The 21,273-nt window shown below is 43.4% G+C and overlaps 1 pseudogene; it reads left to right on the forward strand.

Moving 5' to 3' along the window:
• The first annotated feature begins 693 nt into the window (after positions 1-693).
• LOC149865685 (uncharacterized) lies at positions 694-1,608 on the forward strand (annotated as a pseudogene).
• The last annotated feature ends 19,665 nt before the right edge of the window (positions 1,609-21,273 follow it).

Below are 21,273 nucleotides of genomic sequence, written 5' to 3' on the forward strand. Positions count from 1 at the left end.
TATTTCTGTTTAAACCAGCAACTATTATGTTCCTAGAAAGTTTCTCCACAACAAATTGAATGTGTAGACATCTAATTCTGCCCTCAGCATTCCACAGTGCTCCACTCTCTCTCCTCCTATCCAAGGACAAGGGAAAAAGAGAGTGGCTGGTCACCTGAAAGCCCACCCAGGGGCAATCCATGAGGGGCTCACTTGCAGGCAGCACTGTCACCCTTGTTGCCATGCAACACAAGTGATGGGGCTGCCTGCAAGGAGGAGCAGGGGCTGATCAGGGGTATATACCCTCTACCCCAGCAGCTAGAGAGTGAAGGGAATGCCTGGAAATGGTGGTGGCAGGGACTGGAAGGGAGGCAGAAACCCTTAATAGCCTGTACTGCTGTGGGGGAGTAGCCTGCCTTACATACCTACAAGAGCAAGATGACAACTCAGAGTATAGACCCAAAGATATTACTGACCTTATACACTTCATCCTCACATACAATGATTTCACTTTTAATAACCAACACTTCCTCCAGACCATGAGCAGAGCTGTGGGCACCAAAATCACTTCATAGTATGCCAACCTTTGTATGAGACACCTAGACTGAAACCTTGCAATCTCTATTTGAGTTCCATCAGAAATTCAACAATCATCACCCCTCCATCCAACTACGTCTTGAATACTTGAGCACCAACATCTCCTTCTCAGATATGATGATCAGTATCTAGAATAGTAAAATACAAACTATGTTATACAAGAAACCCACAGACCAACATACACATCTGCACAAAACCTGCAGTCACCTGAAACACACCAAGAAAGCTGTGATATACAGCCAAGCCCTCAGATAGCATTGAATTTGTACTGAGGAGAGCACCCGGGATTGCTACCTCACAAATCTTAAAAAGGCTTTCACAAGGGCACTCCTCAGGAGAGTTAGATCTCACATTTGAAAGAGTCAGCCGGATACACGTGAAGAACTGCTGCAGTAGAGAAGGAAAACCCCCATGAATTGCACACTGCTGGCGGACACTGCTGGTGGACATATCACCCCTCCCTTCAACCTATATGGAAAATCCTCAGACAATTGCAACCCGTACTAGAAGAAGACCCAATTCTTTAGATCTTCCCAGAACCATCTATTCTAGCCTTCAAACAAGCACCGAACCTCACTAACCTCATCAACAAAAGCAAACTTCCCATGGCCCAAAATACACCAAATGAATCCAGACCATGCCATGACAAGAAATGTAAAACCTGCCAACATATCTCCACCAGCCCCACAATTACTACACCCCACACCAGAACCTTCAGGAGTCCTGGATCTTACAGCTGCACCTCCAGAAATGTAATATATCTCATCCAATACACGAAATGTCCCAATGGAAAATATGTTGGAGAGACCAAACAACAACTGTGCACCAGAATGAACGCACACTGGAAATCTATTAAAGACAAGAATACTCAACTACCTGTGGGGGCACATTTCTCACAAGAAAACCACTCCCTCTCCAATCTCTCAGTTCTAATCCTCAAAGGAAATTTACTAAACGTGTTTCTCAGACAAGCCTATGAACTTCTTTAAAGCCTACTTTATCAACCTCCTGGATACAAAAATCATGGACTAAATATATACATTGTATTTATGACACATAACAGCCTGCCTGACATCTGACTTCTCAGGTACCTCTCCACTATTTACCTGCTACATTCACTACCCTCCTACTCCTGCCCCCCTGCACCCTGTCTCTCACCCGCTGACTCCTCAATTTACATCTTCACTGACTGCCTTTCTTGCATGCATACCAGTTTCTGGCTTCTTTATTATTCAATTCTATCCAGGAAGAGCACACCAATTTCAGACGCTTCCTCAGCCTGAGGAACAGTATTTAAACCCAACAGCTTGCTAAGAAGAATTTTTCCAACTATTTGAGCTGGTCTAATGAAAGATATCATATTTATTGGAAACCTTGTCTCCCTATGTACTGCTGTGGTACACTCTCAGAAAGTCCCATCATCCTTGCTCCCAGGTGGCAAGGGTGACAGGTGCCTAGAAGCAGAAGCCACAGGGGCTGATCCATATGTATGTAGAGTGCGATGGGTGTTTCCACCCATATTAACCCTTGCTGTTCCAGAGGCTTCCAGGGAGCCTCATCCCCCATGCCACTCAGCAGCAAGGATATGGAGCATGCCTGGAAGCAGCAGTGGCAGGGACTGATCGTGGGATGGAGACCTCCTCAATCAACCTGTGTTGCTATGGGGATTAAGGGTGGACCTGGTCCTTCTGTTGCCATGGGGACCAGGCAGCAAGGGTGAGGGGGCTGCCTGCAAACAGTGGCAGAAGAGACTGATCAGGGGTCTCCAATACCATCCTAATTAGCACTTGCCCTTGCTGATTAGGATTCCCTTCCCACCATGGGTGACAGCCTGCCAGCAAACCCGCAGCCCATGAAAACACCAAGAACTATGAGAGAGCAGCACAGTTGCAACAACTAATGGGTGTAAGTTTGTCTGTGAACTTAGGCTGCTCACTGACACACTCCCTTGTGGGTCAGGGCAGCTAAGGAGTAGCCCCTTACCTCTCTCCTGTCTGGAGAGTGTGCCTTTGTGGTAACTTTTTCATGTGCACACCTCCTAGAACTTTCTATTTTTTATAGTGCTACAGACTCTGCAGCATTACAAAAATAGTAGTGTGCCTCAGCGGCCTAATATACATTCAATACAAGTATTCTTTCCTTCCTGAAAACAAATGACCGAACACAATTAATGTGCTGGTGACATTTGGGTGGTTATAAGAACTAACAATACTAAGATTTGGGAACTTGATTGACTGATCATTTTGCCCTTTCACCCATACACCATGAAGCTAGTAAACTCTCTGAGGGACAAAAATCTAGTTAATCCATAAATATCATATTGTAAATGTCACAGTAGTATTGTGCATTAGATTTCTCACACAGTACATAATATATCAATTCTGAAACTATTTTTTTTTCTAAACTATCAAGGGTAATGTTATTAAGCTTACACAGTTTAAATGTCTTCAGAACCTATGTCCATCACATTTAGGCTTATTTTATTAATGTATTGGAAATATATCTCTTTTCACCTGTTCTTATCAATCAGATTGCAGTAAAAACACAAACAGGCACAAAATTAGTCCATTGTCATGACACAAAGAGTTATGTTACGGCTGAAAATGCCACAACAGCTACTTATTTTATGGTGGTTGCTGAAAAAAAAGGAAAAGGGAAAAATGCAGATTAATCACATTCTTTTAACCCTAATATTATGCATCTTTTCTGAGGCTAAAGTGACTGCAAATGGCCATCACAGCTTCTATACAAAATCTCATAATGCAAATTGACAGTTAGTGCAGTCATACTGTCAAGTCACAATCATGCTGTTCTAAACAGACTGATGGATCACAAGAAAATAATATCATAGTAAATCTTACTAATAATAGTTTTGAATATTCTCTGTAAAGCTGACTTTAGAAAAATGGAAAGTAGGTCTTGAATATTTGGAAAAGCTATTACGTGAAGTGAAGATTGAAATACATTTTTTTGTATTCGGTAAAGTAGTTGTCTTTAAAATCCATAACTAATACTGTTAACTAGCTTTTATTTGCTGTCCATTACAAGTGCAGAAAATAAAATACTTCTGGCTGGATTATAATCTGCCTAATGCAGGTTACACAATCAATAATATACAGCCAACATGTATTATCAACATACTGTTTGTTGAGGAAAACTTTTCAACTGATTTTTACTCCAAATAAAGGCTAATACAATAGTTTACCCTATGTCATCAGAAAAATTAGGGGAGAAGGTTGGCATTCTAGATAAAATTTTCAAAGCTTTCTGTGGAATTTGGATGCCCACTTCCCATAAATTTAAATCATTCCTTTAAAGTTTAAAATGTTTAATTTTATTAGATTTATGAGAAAATCTCAGTCTTCCTTTCTTCCTCTTTTTTTTTAAATAGACGGAAGCCAGGGTTTGATCAAGCTGTCTGCAACAGAGCTAATGTTTTGTTTGATTGTCATTTGAATGACAAAAACCTGCATCTGTTGACAAATCTCCAGGTGCAATGACACTGGTAAAACTCAATTAAATGGAATTTGTTATTATGTTGCCAGCAGTTGTTTGCAACAAGAAAATTGCTTGTTTTCACCACTGCCAACTGTAAAAATAAAAATATATAGGGCTAGATTCACAAAAGGACTTAAGTGCCACCTGCAAATACCCATAGGTATGGGTTGGACTTAAGTGCCACTCAAATACACTATGAGTGCCTCAGTCCAAAATTTAGATCATCAACTGCTCAATTTTGCCTAATCCTGAAGGCACCATGGGCACATCCCCATGAGTGTGCACATGCAATTTGCAGACCCAGAAATCACAAACTGCATGGGCACACATTTACTGCATTGCTAATCTGCAGCGTGGTGGCGGGGTTTAACACTAGGAGCCCCTGGTGTCAAAAAAAATGTGCCAAAAAAAATGTTGTGGCTTCAGCATGTGCTGCTCCAAACCAGAGCCTGGTTGGCCAGAGCCATGCTGTGGCTGCAGACTGGGCTCCATGTGCCCAGATTGCTGCTGCTGCAGCCCCAGGAGTCCCCTAGGATTTTACGTAAGGCTGCTAGACCAGCCCAGGTGTCCCTTACCTCTCCCCAGTCTCCCCTATCCCACCCAGTGTAATCTGCTGTGTGCCAGAGCACTCATGCAGGGGCATTCCCCAGGGACAACTAGCAGTGGCACAAATATGTGCTGTTGCTATTTGTCCTGGGGAAACACATGTTCCTGCTCATGGGGGCATACCCCTAGTTCAATAAGTACCTAAGTTTTCACCAGGACAATGTTCTATGTAACCAAGGTCTCCATCTTGCCATTCCTAGAAGTTCCCAAGTCTTGTCAGTGCTGAGCAACAAGTGACTGATCCCTGCCAGGAACCACAAACTAGGTGCTCTTTCATCTATTTTACCTGTAGGGACCAATCCACCACACATTCTTGTAGAATACCTACCAGGTCAGGGCTGAGCAAAACATAGTGGAGAAGGTTGCTGTACCCCTTCTCCCTGCCCTCCCTGATAAAGGGATGATTTGAACTCATGCCCCATGTTGTGGGTGAGTGCTCAAATCACTGAGCTATTGGAAAATGGGGAGGCATCTCTTTCTCCAAATTTGTTCTGGAAGAAAGAGTTGGCATAGATGTTTAAAGGCAAGTGTTCCAGGTTGTTAATGCCAGTCTGAGAAAGGCAAAGCCTTGTCAGAAAAGTTTATTTTTCTATGGTCCTACTGATTGTCTATTGGTTCTGTGGTTAGAAAAGGTATTGCATCTGTGCCTGGACAGGTTGTGACTGTGGTTTTCCCAGAACAGAAATATCCCAACATCAGCATGTACACACATCACCCTTTTAATCAGGGTTTAGTCAGCAACTGAATACACTGCTGCTTTTCTGGCATTGATTCAATGATGCAATTTTGGGATAACTGTTCAGCTATACTTTGTGATGTCCCAGGGTAAAATATTAGCACTTCCTACCCTGTGCTAATGGGATTAGATAATGGGATAAAATGGTTTATCCTGAGACAAATGTGACATCTCTTCATAGTCTATAGAGAAAAAATGCTGGGGCCTTTATGATCTCACAAACCAATTTCTATCTTAAGGGAAAAAAAAGTAAGTTTTTCCAATGACTATATCCTTTTTACTGTGAATCATTTAAAAGAGGGGTTCTCAACCCCTGGCTCTCAAACCCATGCCATCTGGCCCACGGGTGTCTCCATAAGTATGAATATTTGGTGGCGGTGGAGGAGATGCAGCAATTGCTACTTCTTTGTTGCCAAATGTCCAGACTTGTGGGGCCCTGAAGGCTCAATAACATGTTAGATTGGCACACAGAGGTGGCCTGGAGCCCTATCTGAACATATAGGAGGTTTTTGGAGGCAGTTCAAAGCCAAGGGAGGCAGCACAGGGACAATCAGAAGTGGTGTGGGGCCAATCAGGCCCGTGGACTGGACTACAGCACCAAAAGGCTGAGCCTCATTTGATCTAATCAAATATACACAGGAATCCTGTACAGTTGTAGAGAGGAGGAAGATTTAGTTCACAGGATGAATTTAAAATCTGAAAATAACTTATCAGAAAGTCTGTCTTCTAAATTCTAATCTATATATCCTAAACATAAATGAGGAACATCTTTGTCATTCCACTGGAAGATCATCAATGTTAGATGACTAGGTTATTTGCAAAAAGGAAAGGGACAGGATCTCTTTGACAATTCACTATATGGGAGAGCTTCCAAATGTCTGAATCACTGATGCTCAACCTGTGGCCCATGGGCTAGATCTAGCCCAAGGGGCCAGGTCATCTGCCTGTAGGTCTTCCCCCAAGCCCAGAAATTTGGCAGCAAGGGAGCAGTGACAGCATTACTTGCTGTGGCTTCCAGAGCTGTGGCAATTTACATTGCTATCCCTCCCCTGCCACCAAAGTTCCAGATATGTGGGGAGCCCTGTGGGGCAGATGACATGGCCTTGTGCACCAACCCCATGCTAGAATCAGCCCATGGACCAGCCCTGTACCACTCATCAGGCCCACATGAACAAGAGGTCGAGCATCATTCATCTAAATCATATGGATTCATGATCATGAACACTTTATAATGAATACAGTGGAACCAAATTAATAAAAACATGATTATATGATGATCATATTATCAAAATATCTATTTCTTTTGGTTGCTGATAACAATCCTCTGTAGCTAACCAGCATCCCTACTGTCACTTTTTTATGGGTTGGCATTAGAAATGGATCCTTCCAGGAATGACAGTTCAGCTGACAGCTGAAACTTTCCTTTTATGTCAGCCATTCCATTCCTTGATTCCAAGACAACACCTACCATGGCTCAGCCCTGGGGCCTGAGGGGACTCTAGAATCCAGGCCATAAGCCACAAGCTCTGAGTAGTCAAGAGCAGGTTGGACAGGCACTTGACAGGTATTGTGTCATGGTCCATGAGGCTGGCAGCCCAGTGCATAGAACCAGGCATGGAGCTGGGGATGGCAGGGGTAAGGGTTAGGACCCAACATGCCAAGCCAGTGTCAAGGCGCCATAAAACAGGGAATCTAAACCCTTGTACTTGGGAGCAAATGAAGGAGAGAAGAAGGGAACACATCCTATATTAATGGTAGGAGCATGGGGAACAAGCGAGAAGAACTCGCACTTCTGCTTGCAGATAATAATTTTGATTTAGTGGAGCTAACAGAAACCTGGTGGGACCCTATCCATGACTGGGCAGTACACATTGAGGGCTACAGATTGTACAGAAAGGACAGAGTAGGGAGGAAAGGGGGCGGGGTTGTTCTCTATGTAAAGGAGCATTATACATCTATCCTAATCAAAATGGGATCAGAGGAGGAGAAAGTTGAGGCATTGTGGGTTAGGATACATGGAGGTTGAGGAAAAAGGGACTTGATGGTGGGGGTCACACCAAGAGGAAAAGATAGATTTGGAATTGTTGAGGCAGCTCTCAGAGGCCGTACAGTCTAGGGATGTGGTTGTCATGAGGGACCTAAACTACCTTGACATCTGCTGGGAGAAGCAGTTGGCCAAATCCAGCCATTCACACAGGTTCTTAACCTGCATGCAGGACCTTCACCTAATGCAGGAAGTATATGGTCCCACTAGGGGAAATCCTTACTGGACTTGATGTTGGCTATGGGGAATGACCTGGTAGGGGAGCTGCAGATTTGTGTCACCTTGTCAACAGTGACCACCAATCAATCTAATTCATTATATGGAATAGAGTGGGTAAGATAACTAGTAAGGTGGAAGTGCTTGACTTTAGGAAGGCTAACTTCAGTGTGCTTAGGAGTTTAGTCAATGACGCACTGCAGGGTAGGAGTATCGGCGAGATGGGAGTCCAGGAAGGGTGGTTGTTCCTAAAGGAAGCAATCCTTTGGGTGCAAAGGGAGATGATCCCAGTATGAGGAAAAAGAGGCAAAGGAGCCAAAAACTTCCTTGGCTGAACAGGGAAATACATGGGAGCCTAAGGGCAAAAAAGAAGGCATATAGAAGGAGTATACCTACTTGACCCACCCTTGCAGCGAGGCACTTACAAAGGCCACAGCAACAAAAAGTCTTTTTTCACGTATGTAGGGGGGAAAAGGAAGGCACAGGGCAGCATAGGACCCCTACTGAACAAGAAGCAATTAGTGACAGACGGGGGGATAAGCTATTTAATGAGTTTTTTGCCTCAGTGTTCTTGAACAGGGGTCAAGAGAAGTCTCGTAATGGGTTCTTAGATGGGCATCAGAGGGACACCAGCCCACCAACTGTTGATACTGACTTGGTGCAGAGTCACTTGGATGGACTGGATGTGTTCAAGTCAGCAGGCCCAGATCAGCTGTATCTGAGACTACTGAAGGAACTGGCTGGTGTCATAGAAGAACCACTGGCACGGCTGTTTGAGCACTCATGGCACTCGGGTCAGGTCCCAGAGGACTGGAAAAGGGCCAATGTGGTCCCTATTTTAAGAAGGGGAGGAAGGAGGATCCAACTAATTATAGGCCAGTCAGTCTCACCTCCATCCGTGGAAAGGTCTTTGAAAAGATTATGAAGGATCATATTGTGGGAGTCCAGTGGGAAAAATAATGCAGCAGGGCAACCAGTGTGGATTCATAGCAGGTAGATAAATCTGGTTTCATTTTATGACAGGGTCACAAAACGCTTAGACGCAGGAGTAGAGGAGAGTGTCGTTTTCCTGGATTTTAGCGAGGCCTTCAAGAAGCTGTGAGAGGCGTGTGGCGGTAAGCACAGACCTCCCACAGAGGCTGTTTGGTGTTGGTGGAGGTGGGGGAAGGGGTGGCGAGTGACGACCAGGGGTCAACGACCACCCATAGGTGCCACTGGCAGCATTGGCAGCATCTAGCAGGGATCACAGACTGCCTGCAGATGCCACCAGCGGTGTCAGCATTAGGGTGATGAGCAGCAACTGCCTGCAGGCACTGCCGACAGTGCCAGCAGTGCCTTTTTGTAGGGGTGTACTGCCACACTCAGGGGGTGCATGTGCACCCACGTGCACCCCCTACGCATTGCCCATGGATCGGGATGCTCCTGCCTCAGACAGGGGGTTGGACTAGATGATCTCTGGAGGTCCCTTCCAGTCCTACTCTATTCCAATAGGTGTCAAAATCCCCCAATTCAGTTATGCATACTTCAGGAGTAGTCTACTGGGGCAATAAAAATAGTGTTAAGTAGCAGAGGAAATATATTCCACTAGTTTGAATGCAGGAAGCATTATGCAGGATCTCTGGAACTTAAATGCATACTCTGTAGAGAAACAAACCTGGGAAGCTATTGCAGAAGTCTTTTATGCTCGCAGCAAATAGAGGGTCTAACGGTAGTGTAGACTTATCGTGGAGATAAAATTGCATTGTCCCTTATATTGATTCAATTTTATTTTCAAATGCTCAATGATGTGCCATAACTGAAGTATCAGCATGTTGCTATTGCATAATACATATAAGGAAACATTGCCTAATGTAGTGGTTAAATTAGATTTTCATTATTATAAATCAAAACGAAAAAAAAAGGGTGAGTGGTTTTAGTAGGTTTAAAATGCAACATGTTCTATGGAAGCATACCAGTAGATATGATAGGTTAGCTGATTAAGGCCTTATATTGAAACTGTCACAATAATAGTTTCATCAAAAATGAGGTTAGGGAATACTGAGCCAAATAACTCTCTTACCTCGGCAGACCTGTCTACTGATGAATTCTCAGAATTTTCTTTCTTTCTTATGACTTTGTGTTTCATGAAGAGACGGGGGTGTCTCATTGCCTTTAATTTTATGTCTTTAAAGTTATAAGAATCTTTGTAGGCTCCTATCCTATACTCTGAGAATCCATCTTGTGACTTGAAATATTATGTAAAGGCCTATAGCTATAACTAAACATCCACAACTTTCCTAACCCTCAGACTACCAGCTTCCAAAAAAGCTTTAGAAAAAAAAGATGCATTTTGCAAGGCTCTTAGAGTTTATAGTTTAATCTTTTTCCACCCCAGACGTTCAAATTTACAGCTTCTGCTTTCACAAGCTCAGTGTTCTGTACAGAAGTAACTTACTGCTATATTTCTCCACAAGCTGCCAGGAGCTGACTTAAGTGCACTTACGAGCACTGGAATCTAGTGTCCTATGTTTATCGCTCTTCATTTGCGAACTTTGCTTTGCAGACATGACTATTGTTTGAAGATGTACGAGACCCTATCTTTAATGGGTTTGTTAAATGCCACATCTGCACAGCAGGCCCACATATACAAGCTGTTACATGTTTTGATTTTAGATTTTAGTTGCTCTGTATATCAGTTTACTTTGAAATATAGAGAGATTCTATGCTAATATTTAAAGCCAAATTTTCAAAGGTGGTTTCTGAAATTGCACCTACAATTGTACCTTATATCCTGCCCTTTGTGGCAAAGGAAGCAATTTCTCTCTCTCTTTCAATCTCTCTCCCGCCCCCCCCACCTTTTTATATAGCAGCCCTTGAAAACTGCTGTCACATCCTTCCTTAATCTCCTTGTCCTCAAACTAAATATGACTAGTTCTCTCAATCTCTCCTTGCATGGCTTGTATTCTAACCCTTCCATCATCTCTATCACCGGCCTCTGGATCCTCTCCAATTTGTCTACACCCTTCTTAAAATTGGTGCTCAGATCAGGACAAAGTATTCCAGCTGAGGCCTAAGCAATGCAGAGTAAAATATACTACTATCTTATGTGTCTCTCCTAGAATACTTCCTTTTTAATACAACACAAAATTGCATGTCCATTTTTTATGACAATATTTTCAGCAATCCCTCACAATTGAGGATAATTGTCTTCCATTATTGTCTTATCTGTGGGTCCAAAGATGGCTGACAAGGCTGATCCAGAAATTCTGCTGCAACTTGGGTACATGTTACCGTGCAGGGTGGGTAGCTCCAGATTCTTGATTCGGTCCATGGCACGCTGTTTCTGCCACTCCCGCTTTTCTGTCTCCTGTTGTCGTCATGAGGTTTTGAAGTACTGAGATCCTTGCAGCGTACTCTTCCTCCATTTGGAGCAGTCCTGGATGATAATCTCCCATGAGCTGATGTTGAGCAGTACTAGTATTAGTACCAGTATCAATGTGACAGTATCACATTTCTAACTGGTGTCAAGTTTGTGATCTCAGCAGTGCTGCTGTCAAACCACTTATTTGTGCATTTATTTTTCTTTTGTAGGCATAGCAATGTATATTGGTCTTTGTTGACTTCCATGTTGCTTGAAACTTAGTTCTATGTTTTATTATCAATATCCTTTTGAATTTTCACCCTGTTCTCAGAGGGGTTTATAATTTTGTGTTATCTGCATATTTGATAATTATACTCTATTTCTGTGTCTGAGTCATTAACACAAATGTTAAACATGCTGGACATAAAACAGGCATCAGTGGAAACCCAGTGAAGATCACCTGGTAGTCTGATATCAATCTGTACATATTTACTCTGCTTGTGGTTATTTGACCAATGATATATCTAACTAGTGCTGATTCTCATTCTCATTTCTCAATTTACTAATGAGAATGGCATGTGGGACTTTATCAAAAGCTTCACTAAAGTCCATATATGTTAGGCTGACCTCATTTTCAATATCCACCAACTCAGTTACCTGTCAAAAAAGGAAATCAAGTTGGTTTGGCATGATTTGCTTTATTTTAACAAATTCATGTTGGTGACAAGTAGACACTTCTTCTTGGTTTAGCAGAGGAAGGGGGCACAAACTTTCCTTGACCCTTCTTTTTGGTACGATATATATGTAGAATCCTGGCTTGTCCTTAGCATACATTGTTAGTTGAAATTCATTTTCCCCTTTGCTTTCCTGATTTTGTTGTACAGGTTCATGCTATTCCAGTGTATGCATCCTTAGGGCCCTGCTACACTTTCAAATTAGAGCTGGATAGAAACCAGCTATAAAGTTGTTACTCACTTTCAAGCACTAACTTTATAGCTGGTTGGATCTTTTTAAGATAGTCATTTTTATTGTGTAATAATTACTTTAAATGCGTGGCTGGCCTAAAGTTAATTATGTAATAAATATTTTGCATTTGTGGCCAGTCTTACTTTGCATGTGAGGCTGATCTAAATTTATTGGATTATTAACTAGTTAATTGTGTAATATATGTAATGTGTAGCAGGTATCTTAGTAACATGTCCTGTCTCTCTTGATTTTCAAATCACTAAAATACTATTTTGACAGCTACATTTATCTCTCAAGGTTCTTCTTATTTTTCCAGTGCATTGGAAAAGTTTGATTTTGAAATTCCAATGTCATGTCTTTTAGAAACTGCCAGCCCTTTTAAATTCCTTTTTTCTTTCAATATTTCTATCTATGGAACCTTAGATATTACAGGTATTTCTCTGAGTTAAATCTGTCCTTTTTGGATTTAGCAGTGTTGATTTGCAAGCTATTTGTGGTGCAATGCTGCTGAAAAGCATCTAATAATGTTTGGAGGCCTATTTGGGATTGGGATTTTATTAATGCATCAACTGCACAAAGCAAGACAGGGATATTGCATTACATTAAGGGGACTACTACCCCTTTTGGCTTTTTCAGACATGCTTTTGGTCCCTAAACCATTTCCTAGATAGCCCCAGCACTAAACAGTCTTTAAATGGGCTGGCTTTTGTCCCCTAAGCATTCCCTCAGCAGGCCCCAGCAATAAACAGTCTTTAAAACATAGGGAGTCCTGGACACTGGTTGGGGTTGAATGTGGCTCTGGCCTTGATATAATGGGCTTGCTCCCCATAAAGTTCAGCTGACCTGCTTCTCCCACATTTGCACTCTCTAGGGCTCTACGTTCTGGGATTTGTGTTCATCCTCAGTATGCCACTCCCTTATTAGCAGCCTTCTCACCACTGCAGTTCCTCAGCCAGGCTGGCTGACTCCTCTTAAGAGAGCAGGTCTCCCTGATACCATCATTTAATATCATGGGTGTGTGGAATTGATTCCCTGTTAGCACCTGTTTTAGATCATTCAGGAATAACTTACAAGGTAGCAGAGCAAGCAAACATCCTTGGCAAACCCCTGCCTTAGTTGTGAAACTACTGGATAGGACACTGACAATCCTATAATGTGCCCTAGATGCTTTATTTGAATAATAAGTAATGATTACATTGTAAGAGAATTTTATCCATTGATATTCTTGCCAGTTTCCACCATAATTTTAACCTGTCAGTGGAGTGAATAGCTTCCTTTAGATCTATGAAGGCTACATAAAAAAGATTTTGCCTTTTTACATATTTGTACATATTTAGAATTAGCAGCACTAAACAATGGTTCCATGCAAGAGTAGCCTTCTCTAAACTGCCAGTTCTTCTCCCAAAATATTATTTTCAGAAATCCATGTCTGCTGATGAAAAAATAAATGTCTCCCTTATATTTTGGCAGGAATACACATATGAATAATAGGGTAATATAACACAGAATCTCTTTTATCACCATTTTTTAAAATTGGAAATATTACATTTTCTTTCCAAGGCTTTGGATAATTACCTTCTAATATAAATATATATTAAAACTTTTGGCTGAAACTGGACACCAGAAGTCAGTGGATTCCTTGAAGATTGCTGGAGGAAGAAAATTAAGGGAAAGGGCTTTTCCATTTCTCAGTAAAAATATATATGATCTTACTTGAGGTTCAGGGAGAGATAATGATTTGCTTGGCGTTTACCAGATACAGTTTCCTTCAGCATGAAACCACTATTTTCTTCCCTATCTCAGAGTAAATTGGTAACTTATTTTAAAAAAAGCAAGACCAATTTATCTTCAGGAATACGTACACTTGCCAAAAACATGGCTTTTTATTTTTTTCTTGCAGATACCAGTTCCTTCTATAGCCTCTTTTGATATTGCTTTTCTTTCTGTTTATTAATTCTTTATAATCTATTTTAATCTTCTTGATTTTTTGAAAGCTGTTTAGACTTGTATTTCTCCAAGGCATCTACTTTAGGCATCATCTTAAGCTTTAGAGCAGTCCTCGTCAAACCATAGTTTGTGCCATGGACACCACCCACCCTTGACAAAGATGCTCTCTTTTGGGAGGACATTTTCCAATTGTTGGACAACTGCTGAATTATTTTGTCTTGAGGTTATTGTGCTTTGAGACTATAAGATGTGATCTGAGAATGTACTTTTTATAGAACAGTATATTTCTCTTGCAACTCATTATTTAGTTGAATTCTTTTTTTGATTTAATACTTCTAATTCTGAGGCAAGTTGCATAGTTTTTTGGGAAAGGTTCCCCGTACAATTCTAATGGAATTTTTAGAGAGAGGGGGAAGTGGTCACTTTCCATATGTGGTAAAATTTCAGATGATATTTATACTATGTATGTAGTTCTATTAATATGTAATCTATTATACTTTCTCCTTTAATTGTAACACATAGGAATGCCCAGGTTCATCTTTACTAGTTTATCCATTAAGCATTCTAAAATAATCTTTGGTGATACATTTCAAGAGGTATCACACTTCATTTATTTACTTATCACATAAAGTTGCTGGGGGGGATTTCTCATATTTCTGTTATGACATCTTTATTATCATGAGTGTCTGTGCCTCCAATTCTCCAATTATTGTTTCTACTTCTGGAAACTTATTTTGGATCATCTCAAGAGCATTATATAACAATTCACATTTCAAGATTGCATCAGATCTTAATGTGAGTGGTGGGAAATAAAGTTTAATAAGAATCAAAGGAGGTCTGCCACAAAATTTAATGAGGACTACTAGTAGATGGTTAGAGTCTATTTCAATTTCCAATCCCTCAATCAAACCTTTGTTACATGCTACTCCTACAATGTGCTAAAAACATCTAAGATGCTATTATGCAAGTTTTAAAGAGAGAAAATCCATATTTAGTATTCTCTCAGCATCTCAAAGTTGTACCATTTTAGGTGAGGAGCATCTATGGGTTTTGCTACTCAGCTTGTGTTATGGTAATGGAAAATGAAGTGAAGCATTTGCAGAACTCCAGCATCCCAGGACACACTGCTCCCAGTAACCCCACTTCTGCTCTTTGCACAAACTTTCTACTCTCCTGAACAATCCTGCCCAAGGGGTGATATTGTTCCATAGTTTCATAGATGTAGGGTCAGAAGGGACCTAAGTAGATCATCAAGTCTGACCCCCTGCCCTGGGCAGGAATGAATAGTGGGTTCATATGACCCCTGGTAGGTTTGAGCTCATATAACCCCAACCAGGTAATTATTGAGCCTCCTCTTAAACACCCCAAGGCAGGAGCCAGCACCACTTCCCTTGGAAGTTGGTTCCAGATCCTAGCCTCCCTGACTGTGAAGGAGTGCCTTCTAATGTCCAGCCTGAACCTACTCTCAAACAACTTATGGCTGTTATTCCTCCTTACTCTGGGAGGTGCTCAGGGGAACAGGGTCTCTCCCATTCCCCTGAGTTTATAGATGGCCACCAGGTCCCCTCTCAGCCTTCTCTTGTGAAGGCTGAACAGGTTCAAGTCCCATAGCCTCTCCTAGTACGGTCTGCCCTGCTGTCCCTGGATCTCACAAGTGGCCCTCAGTTAGGCTCCGGAGTGGTGAGAGACATGCGGGTGAAAACCCGCTGCACACTCGCTCTCCCAAAGTCCCCCAGAAACCGCCCCAGCAGCCACGGATCCCCCCACCAACCCCCAGCATAGCCAGAGGTAAGTGAGGCCTGTGGTGGGAGGGGGTTAACCCCTTAGTGAGTGGGAGGAGGCAGCTGAGTGGAGCCAGGCTGGGTCTCCCCCTGCCCAGGTCCCTACTTCGCCCAGCCCCAAGGAGCCATGCGACCGGAGCCTCGCAAACAGGCTGCAAAAACAGGCATGCTAGTCTGCTGGTGCATGAGTTAGCATGAGGGTGCTTCAGTGTGGGGGCTGCCTGCCAGCTAGCTCTACACTGAAGTATTCTTGTGCCCCAACCAGCCCCTCTACAACACATTGATCCAGGGGGAACAGCCCTGGGATGGCAGGTTGACCCCTGAGGCCCCCTACCAGCCAGCGCTGCTCCGACCCAGCTCAACATGCTGCAGTCCTGGCTGCACATGCAAACAGTGCTCCCAGAGCAATAAACTCCAGAGCAATAAGCTGGAGTTTATTGCTTTGTATTAATATGCACCTGTAGATATGCCTGGGATGTAGCAATTTGCTTCTGCTTCAGATCTAGTCAATCACTTGAGTCTATGACTTGAGTTTACAAATACCTGAGTAGGACAGCAATGGAGACCCTCAACTCTGTATTATATTTCCTACTCTGGAGAGGTAGGGTATTTTTCTTAATCATTACCCCATTAAGAGGACTACCCCAGTTATCACCAGATACCTAATATATACAGTTTTAAAACCAACTCTTACAGAAGGTATCTAGCTGTGCTTTTCAAAAACCCAATTCTGGATACATAAATAATATTATTTTCCAATAGCTGAAGAGAGAGTTGAAGTTTTTTTTTTTTTACCAAAAAATCATGCAATTCTCTCTTTCATATTAAAAAGTTCTCTTGTTTATGTTGTTTAAAATTGAATTATAAAATATTTTGTTCTCTTAGCATTTTATTTCCAATAGAGCTACATGTAATAAAAATAGAGGAAGAAGTTTTTCGTTGGTTAGATTCTGAATCTATCACTTTATCAAGTGCAATGAAATAGTGTTCAGGGTTTTGTTAATATTAGGCCTATTCCCTGAAATGTCATTGTTTATCAGATTTCAATCAATTGCCTTAAATAAAATAGAATGTACTTCTAGATGTGATTTTAAATCATAGATTGTTTTCTTAATATTTGTTAATTCATTTAAAAGTAGACTATTTCTTCATTTTCTTTGATCATAGGAAGTATTAAAGACATGGGAGAGACTTGGGTCTGGACAGAAGTTTCATAAACCAGTTTGACCCAAATTAGTTTAGTCTGCTACTACGTTCAACCAGGTTTATCTTAAACCAGTTTCAGCCATTTTAAAACTGGTTTATGTGCACTGAACTTCTGCTCTGTTACAGATTCAAACCAGTTTCTGATCACTTAGACCAGTTTATGTGTAACTTCTGTCCCTAGCCTTTGTGGGTGCATCCACAGGAGTGCACACGTGCCTCTTGCCCTGTCTCAAACCCCTTTGAGGTAGAGCAACAAAAATGATGCTCTAGAGAAAAAAAAAAATGTTCTCCTGACTGCAAACTTGCATCACGGGGAGAAAGTTAGACCCCTGGATATCCAGGAGTCTAAAAAAAGCAAAGTATAAAAAAGACCGTGCCCTGAGGCAACCAGAGGCTGGGTCCTCCACAGAGACGCTGCCAGAGCGGCTCTATGGTTGCCCCTCACCCTAGGACTGAAACATGCAACCGGCCAGACCATGTGTTTCAGCATCAGGGCTGCGGTGCTGGTGAGCAAGGGGTCAGGGGGGGCTGGAGAAGTGGGGAAGGGACTGTGGGGGGGTACCCCAATGGCTCTGCCCAGTCCCCCAGCCCCCCCCCAGCCCCCCAGCTCCCTGCCAGTCCCCCAACCATTGCTGGCACTGGCCCCTCCCCTGTCAGCCCCCCGAGCTCCCCAAGCCGTGCTGGGGATGCCCCCTCCCCCACCAGCCCACCCGACCCCCCCAACCCCTGCCCTGTCTGGATGCATCCCCCCAAACCCTCCCATCCCTGCCCCCCCACCCCATACTTAACCCCCCCAGCACTTACAGGCAGCTGTAGCTGCTGTTCCACTGCCTGAGGCCCCACCCACTCAGTGTGGGGCAGGCTGACAGCCCCAGTCTGGGCCCTCCTGCCCCTGCACTGTCTTGTGCTGCCCAGGGGTGTCTGCCAGGAGGCCCTGGAGCCCCCCCACCCCTGCTTCTGAGATAAGCAGAGACTTTTTTTTTCCATTGTTTTTCTGTTCTTTTTCTGGGGGGGGGGGTTAAGTGATGGTGCCTGGGGTTGTGAGGGTAGCCTTGGGGGCCTGGGGGTGCAAGCTGGGGGGTGGGGCTGGGTGAGGCATCCATTGGGGTAGCTGCAGCAGCTGGTGGAGAATGAGGCCAGGTGGGGCAGGAATTGGGGGGGTTTGGTGGGGCATGTGGGCCTTGTAGGGGGGTGGTAGCCTCTGCGGGGGCCATTTGGCCCCTGTTGGGGGGCTGTACCCCTTGTAGGAGTGCCAGTTCTCCTGTTGGGGGTCTGAATCCCCTTTTGGGGGCTGAACCCTTTGTATGGGGGATGAACCACATGTTGGGGGCCATAGCCCTTGTGTAGGGGCCATCGCCCTGTGGGAAGGCAGCAAGATATGTATTCATGAATTCATGAAACCTGTATTTAGAGTTCACTTTATTATTATCATAAGAGACTTGCTTTAAGACTGTAGATATATCAATAAAACATTGTCCACCTGATCACTGTCTCTGTTTCACTCTCTTTCTCTCTATAGCGTTTTTTTGTTTACCTTGTGGAGAAACATGGATTTGGGAGTATTTTAGAGAGTGATTTGGGGATTTTTTTTATCAGGGATTTTTCAGTTTTCCAATAGGGAACACTAGAATTCCTGCAAGGGAGGCCAGTGGCAGGACCCTGCCTGCTCAGAGCTGGCACCTTGTACCCATCTGGCTGTGGCTGACCTCCTGACCAAATGGGGCCAGGAGAACCTGCTTTGACAGTTCAAAGCAGGCCACCATACCCGGAACATCTTCCAGATGATAGCTGCCCAGATGGCCGGGCAGGGGGCACACATGGCAGTAGTGCTGCAAAAAGGCCAACTCTGCAAGCGCAGTTCAATGGCAGCTGCCCAGGGGGCAGATGCCTCTACTGGCTGTGCAGTCCCCATCTGAGTCTGGCAGGTGCCCAGCAGGTCACAGCCAGGCAGGAGCACCTACTGTTAGACTGCTGCAATACATAGAGGGTGCAGGGAACTCTCAGGGCTGCTTCAGCAGTCCAGCTGGCATAAGGGGTAGTGTCCTTGGGTACAACTTAGCTGGGTCCCAGAAGTTCCTGAGAGCTAGTAGCCCTGAACTACTTGCCCGGGCAGCTTTTTATACCGCTGGGGACAGCACAGGTGCTGGCCCTGGATTCTAACTCCCCCTGGCTGAAGATCTGGGAGGAGTCAGGCAAGGTTATTTTGCCCCTAGTGGCACAGTTTGCTCCATACCAAAGTGCATGTCCAAGCACATGTGCTGAGGCAAAAGCCCTGGCTCAAATTTGCACCGCTTCTATTCGAGCTGCTGCAAGCACATGTGCTTGCATGTGCGGACATGCCCTGTGAATTGAATAGTCTTGGGTATGCTTATTGCTTTCATTTTCCCATTGTATGGGCTGTTTCATGGATCCGGCTCTTATCTCCTGGGAGGATAAATCCAGGCGAGGAGTTAAAACTCTCATTCAAGTTGAAATCAAAAATAAGGATTTCCCTAACTGTGGATTTGATAAATTGGTATTAAAATTTACTTTACCCACAGTGTCTATAATTGGTGACATGGAAAGTAAGTTTTCTTCAAACATCTCAATTTGTCTAAATTTTGTCATTTGACTATTAGAGGAAGTGTTATTGCATTGAAAAAAGAGGTTCTTAGGCCTTTTAAACAAATGTAATTTTCACCTGTGTAGACAAATCTATTTATTGTCAGAAAAAGCGTAGCAATAAAAGGTGCTTCCATTGTGGTTGGACTACAATGGCAAGAGTTCACTATTATAAGCCTATTACCAAGTCTGAGGAATTTCTTCCTTAAGGTACACTGGATCTTTAACACTTCTCATTACGACTTGGTACTTTTTAATTCAGAATGGTAGCAGATATAGTTGAATGATGAATCAAGCTCAGGTCTGTGTGCTACAGATCTGTGTAATAGTTGCAGCCACAGTAATGATACCTGGGAAAAGAGAAACACTCAGCTCCTGGGCCTGCAGGATCAGCTGAAAACCATACCTGTGCAGCAGGGTCCTGGCTGTCAAACAAATTTGTTATATATGGCTTCAAGTTAGGCAAGACAAAACTGGTAAGGGCAGTGAACACACTGAGGGATGTGAGTGCAATTCAGGATACTGACAGATCAGAAAGCTGGGCTAGAGCTAACAGGATGAAGTTCTATGTGGACAAATGTGAAGTGCTGCATATCTGGAGGAAAAATAAAAAACATGAACATAAAATGGCTGACACCTGGCTGGATGGCAAGACTGTGGAAAAGGACTTGGGAGTCTTGATAAATCATATACTCAATATGAGTCTGCAGTCTGATGCAGTTGCACAAAGGTGACTATAGAAGCATTAGATGCAAGACACGGGAAGGGATAGTGCCTCTCTACTCAGCACTGGTTAGGCCTCATCTGGAGTACTGCAGGCAGTTCTGGGCTTCTCTTAAAAGGGACATGGAGAAATTAGAGACAGTGTAGAGGTGGGCAATAAAGATGATCCAGGACTTGGAAGGCAAGTCATATGAGGAGAAAACTGAAGGAGCTAGGCATGTTCAGCTGTCAGAAAAGGCATTAAGGAGGGGGCATGACAGAAGTCTTCAAATACTTCAAGGGCTGCCATAAAGATGAGGGAAAGCACCTTTTCTCTCTTGCTGCAGAGCAGAATGCAAACCAATGGCTTGAAGTTGCAGCAAAGTATATTTAGATTGGACATTTGGAAAAACTTCTTCATTGTGAGGTAGTGGAATACACTGCCTAGGGAAGTTGTGGGCTCTCCAGCACCGGAGATGTTCAAGAAGGTATGGATAGCTCCTGGTAGGGGATGTCCTAGGGGAATCTATTCCTGTGTTCTACCATGGGTATTTTCCATCCTTCTAGACTTTGCTGGTTGCTCCTGCCCACTCCCTCTCCACCCCTCCCCCCATCTTTTGTTATGTTTGTATTTTAAGGGTATTTTTAAGCTTCCCTCACAGGCATTGGGTATTAGCTACAGATAAGGCTGGGGACTTCAACTAGGCTGTGCCAGTTTTTCCTGCCAAGAGCAAAGCTGGAGGTTGCTGGCTAAAGGGTGTTGCTCTCGTGCTTAGGATCAGGCTGATTGCCATATTTGGGATCAGGATTGCCATATTTTACCTCATGATCAGATTGGTACAGACTCTAGGCCCCTCTATCTGAGGTCTCTTGAGCATATATTGGCAACATTTCATAGAAGCAGGGTGTTGGCTGCCATGGTTACCCTGCTTTAACTGGGGCAGATTGGGTCTGTACTGTGTCATGGCTGGTTGTGGTCTTATGTAGAGTTCAGATTATGGTTTGTATGGGATGGCCTGGATAGGAATGATCCTGCCTCTGGCAGGGGGCTGGA

The sequence above is a fragment of the Crocodylus siamensis genome, chromosome 4 (assembly GCF_052110815.1).
Source record: "Crocodylus siamensis isolate JL-2025a chromosome 4, ASM5211081v1, whole genome shotgun sequence".
In the NCBI taxonomy this organism is placed as follows: domain Eukaryota; kingdom Metazoa; phylum Chordata; order Crocodylia; family Crocodylidae; genus Crocodylus; species Crocodylus siamensis.